This window comes from Arachis ipaensis, chromosome B10, assembly GCF_000816755.2.
Source record: "Arachis ipaensis cultivar K30076 chromosome B10, Araip1.1, whole genome shotgun sequence".
NCBI classification, from domain to species: Eukaryota; Viridiplantae; Streptophyta; class Magnoliopsida; order Fabales; family Fabaceae; genus Arachis; species Arachis ipaensis.
Window position 1 is genome coordinate 98,006,279 of NC_029794.2, and position 5,300 is coordinate 98,011,578.

A 5,300-nucleotide genomic window follows, 5' to 3' on the forward strand; every position below is an offset into this window, starting at 1 on the left:
AAAGAGAAGGGTTGAAATTGGCATGTTTGATTGATTTTGAAAAGAGTTGAAAGTGGCTTGTTTTGAAAATGGCACCTTGTGATTTTGTATGAAAACATGGTTTTTGGGCATACTTTGACGGGACATAACTTGGACTACGGATCTCTGATTTGTGCCAAATCTGTTTAGAAATGAAATTGGATCCGGGATGTCCATGCCGTTCGAAGAACGGGTGAAAAACGATTTAAAATGAGGAAGTTATGTCCGTCGGAAGATTGGGGTTTGAATCTGTTTACGGTTTTTGTTTACCCCTTTTTCTACAAGGCTCCTAGTTATAATCAATTATTCATACTACTATACGTACTAAATTTTTGTTTTAGAGGTCGTAATACCTTGCCATCTCTGAATTATGACTTAAGCATAAGACTCTGTATGGTAGGGTGTTACAATAAACCCCCTTCAACATAGGCCTCAACCACCATACTCACAAGCCACCTACTGCCAAACACCCTCATATGATCCTAAACCTTATCCACCATACCAACCACCCTATGAGCCATATGAGCCATATATAGAACCACCCCAATTCCAACCCAATTACTCCCAAGAACCACCACCTCCATATGCACCATGTCCATATGCATCAATCCAAGAGCCTTATGATCCTACTTATGATATCCAAACGGAACAAGAGTCAAGGGATCGTCTCAAAAAAACACTGGATCAATTTCAAGTAACCCTTCATCAATTGAATCAAGTGGGAAACCAGAAAGCACACGAAGCTCTCATGGCTAAAGAATCTCATCTTGAGAACAAGGGATTGAAGTGTGTTGTACAACAAGTGAAGAAGATGGAGAGTGTTGAACTGCCACATCCTTATTATGATGAACCACCCTCCTATCACGAACCTTTCCTTCCAATCAATGAACCCTCATATCCACCCCAATCTTCAATACATGACACATTTGGTGTTCTTCTTCAAGGGCAAAGAGAGATGTAAAGGGAGGTACTAGAATTCACGGCTTCCTTGACCGATGTAGTAAATCGATTAGCTTCCCAACATTTAGAAACTCAAGAAACTCCCATGGCTACATGTGGAGAATCAATAGAAGAGCGTAGGATGAAGGAGACACTAGAAACTCCAGTTGACAATGAGGAACATGACTTTGTATTAGAACAAGTGGAGGAAGCCATAATAGTTGAAGAGGAAGAAGTGGTTGAAGACTTAGGAGATGCTGAACCTCCATGGGAATCTAGAGTTGTAGAGTATTCCTCCAAGAAAATTGAAATTGATGTCAAGGAGGCTAGTGCACAACCTCCATGGTATATTCCCTATGAAGAGTTGGATGGAATATGTCAAGAAGCAAGTTCCCTATGTGATAAAATTGAAGAACCTTCTCCGGATGAAATTGAAAGCAACATTGTCGTAGATCTCTCTCAACCTCACGGTCATGATGTGAGTGACAGAAAAGAGTTTGATGAACTTGGTGAGGAAGAGCTTGAAGGTGAAGAATCTTCTCAAAAGGCAGAAGTCCTTCAGAAAGGTTGGACGGGAGTTGAGTACGCTTTGTCAAGAACATTGGAGACTCCTCTACCTAGGTTGCCATCTACTCCTTCATTCGAGTGGGTAAGACTTATCTCTATTCCCTTTACCGTCCCACTTGAATATGGTATTCTTGAAATGGATGGTCAACCTAGGCAGCTTTGTGGCATTAAGCGTAAGAGAAGGATGTTTAGTGGTTGGAGTTGCAAATCAAGGCTCATCAAGGTTAATATTTCAAGAGCTAGATGCACGGGTGAAACTAGTGAATATTTGGTTAGATCTAAGAGAAGACTTTGGTATTGCATTGAGAATTCGGATTGCTTGCCACCCGGGTGTAGTAACAAGATTTGGGATCCCAGCATACAAGAGAATCAATTTTGGGAGCTCAAAGCTTGTGAAGAACTCCATCAAAGCTTGGGGAATTTAGTTGGCATTGATAGAGCTTACTAGAAGTCTAAGCATTGGTGGCAGTTTCAAGATGAGTTCAAGCACAAGCCACCATGACAAGGAGCTCACCAAATGTCCAACTTAAGGACAATAACGAAAAGTGCTAGGTGGGAGACAACCCACCATGGTATGATCCTCCTTTTTATTACTTTTAATTAATTTCTATCAGTCTTAATTTTCAGTTCTGCATATTTACTTTTATTTTGCAAACAAAAAAAGGGAATCGACGCGCAAGTGTCTATGATGCGCACGCGTTGTATGTGTATGTGCAAATGAACAGAGAATTGCGCGAGTGCCGAGCGGGAGGGGTGCTAGGCGCACAGCCAGACCCACGCGTACGCGTGACTCACGCGTACGCGTCCCCTGTGTTTTTACCAACCCACGTGTAAGCATCAGCGACGCCTACGCGTGGACTGAAAAATCGGCGTAATTGGTGAATTGGACAGAAAGTTGTGCGGATATTGCGCTCGAAGCGTGCGAGTAGTCACGCGTACGCGTGACCGACGCTCACGCGTCAGAGTGCATTTTTCGCCATCCACGCGTACGCATGGACGACGCTTACGCGTCGCATGGCCATTTTTGTTTTCATGCGTGCGCGTGATGCATGCGCGCGCGTCGCGTCTGTTTCTTGTTCCCTTATCATTTCTCCTTCTTTCTTCCTCATTTCTTACTTTCTTCTTCTTCATTTCTTTACATTCTCATCCATATTCTCTTTCCATTTCTTTTACTTACTGCATTTGCATACTTTTCTTCCTTACGTTTTAATTTTGTTCATGTTTTTATTTTCTTTTCTACGTTTATTATTTTCTCCGTTGGTGTTAAATGTTCTTATTTAACCGTTGTATCTTTCTGGTATTATTTTGGTTCTTAGTGACTTGTTTTACACTGTTGGGTGATATTTTTTATCTGTCAATGCCAATATTTTATGATACCTATGTTCTTTTTGCATTGACATGAATTTATGTTGTCTTTCATTACCTACTATCTCTTCCCCATTGTTACAATTTTTGCACTATGGATATGTGACACGAGCAAATTTGTCGGTTAAGAATTCCTTCTCGGTAAAGGGGAAATAACCTCGTTGCAAGTATAGTTCTCAACCAACAAGTAATGCTCGATCAAAGTTTACAATTTCTAATCTAAACTGAGAGTCTTTAAACCTCGAGTCGTTCTCCCTAGGATGCAATTGGAAGTTTTTTCTCTTTCGATTGTTGAAGTAAAAAAGGAAGTTTTCAAGCAAGAAATGAAAGATTAATAGAACTAAGCAATGATCAAAATTGTAATTAAAGCAAGTAAAGAAAAAATGAGATCAAAACTAGTGAAAATGCAGGGAATGCAATAAAAGAGCCTTGACTTGGGAATGAGTATCCAAGGAATCCTATCATCGCCATTACCACAACTATGGTAATTATCATGAGTCAATCTCGCCTAGTCAACCCCAACCATCGAGGAGTAAGTCAAGCAAGCATAATTGACCTGAATTCATAAGTCCTAGCTAACTTACCAAACTAGTTGATAAAAAGCTAGCGTCAATGGAAACAAGAGTCAACTAACTACCCAAGAATTACCACTAAATGTCGGACATTATGACTCTAGTATCCTAGGAACTCAAACCACAAATCAAGGTGGAAAAATCTAAAGTTGGCATTTTTACAAACACCTTATGTGCATAAAAGTAAAGCATGGAAAATTGCAAGAAAAATTAGAAAACTATAACCAACTATCAACAAAACCAAATGTAAACAAGCAATCAAACATAAATGAAGCGTGAAACATAAAATTCATCAATCAAAATTCCAAGAAACACAAAATTACAGTTATAAACAAGTAACTTGAACCAAGGCAAATGAAAGTAAATGTGCTATAATTAAAGAGAAAATTGGGAGTACTTACAATAAAGATGAGCAAAATCAAAGATCAAAGCTTCTATAAAATGCTACAATGGAGATGGAAATTAAATCCTAAGAGAGCAAAGCTACACTACTCCTACTCCTACTCCTAATGCATTTTCTACCTAATCTACCCTAATGAAAGCTTCTCCCTTCATAAGTGTTGAATTCCCCTGTATATAGCACTCCCATTCAGCAATTCAACCTTCCAAAAATGAGCCCAAGGTCTCCAAATTTACGCAACACGTGTTTCATTAATGCAATCACGTGCAGGGACCTGTGCGGACGCACAGACGTGTGCGTCCGCACACTCGGCTGAAAATTGACCTGTGCGTACGCACAGGTGCTTGTGCTTGCTTGTGCGTACGCACACTTTGCTATGTGCTCTTTTCCTTGTTTTCTTCATGTTTTCTCCCTTGTACATGCTTTCTCCCACTTTTAGCCTTCCATTCTTGCCTCCAAGTCCTGAAATCACTCACAAACCATATCACGGCATCGAATGACATAAAAGTGGAATTAAATTGCTCATTTCAAGCACAAAATTTCATGTTTTCACATTTAGGATCAAATTGGGGACAAAATACAAAAGTATGCTATTTTGGTGCTTAAGTGTGAGTTCATGTGCTAGAATTCATCCAATATGAGTCATAATACACCAACAATTATGGAGTCATCAATATGCCATTTGCTTCTACTATTTTCTCACTTGCATGTTGTAGCTACCATGTAATTGAGACCTTCATTATTTGGCATTAACCCACCCATATTTTATTTGTTTTCTATCTTTGTTTTTGGGTTACTTTTCTTCCATTTTCTCTTTTTTCAGGATGGCCACTAGGAAGGGAACCGGAAGACGTTTGCATGGGGCAACAGACAAGTCCATCTGCACAATCTTTGAAGAAAAAGCGTCAGTTGGAGCCACCCGTCCACTTGCATATCTTAGCATGCACCGAGGACGGTGCAATCTTTAAGTGTGGGGAGGTCAATACCGACTTCCGTGGGTTAGTTATTTCCTATTTCAACACCAATGTTTAATTTTCCTTGTTAGATTAGTTGTTGCATTTGCATGCCTGATTTCATGTTTGTTTGATTTTGTGCATGTTCTTCTACCACTACTTGGTTGGAGTGATAAGTTCTTTCTCAAGACCCTATTTTATAGCATTTCACTAATTTAAATTAAAAATTTTTTGTTAAACTTGTTTGAAGATTTTAATTTGGAACATGGTTTTTGAGCTAAGAACACACAAACTGTGAGATTTTGAGCTTAATTATATGGTTACATTATTTAACCATGATTTTTTATTCTTGTGTATTTTCTTCTCTATGATTGCAATCTATTGTTTGTTCCATTCTATATGTCCATTGTTTAGTGTATATTCATGCATACATATGATTAAGGCCATCAATTATTATTAGCTCACTTATCCCAAATAGCCTACCAT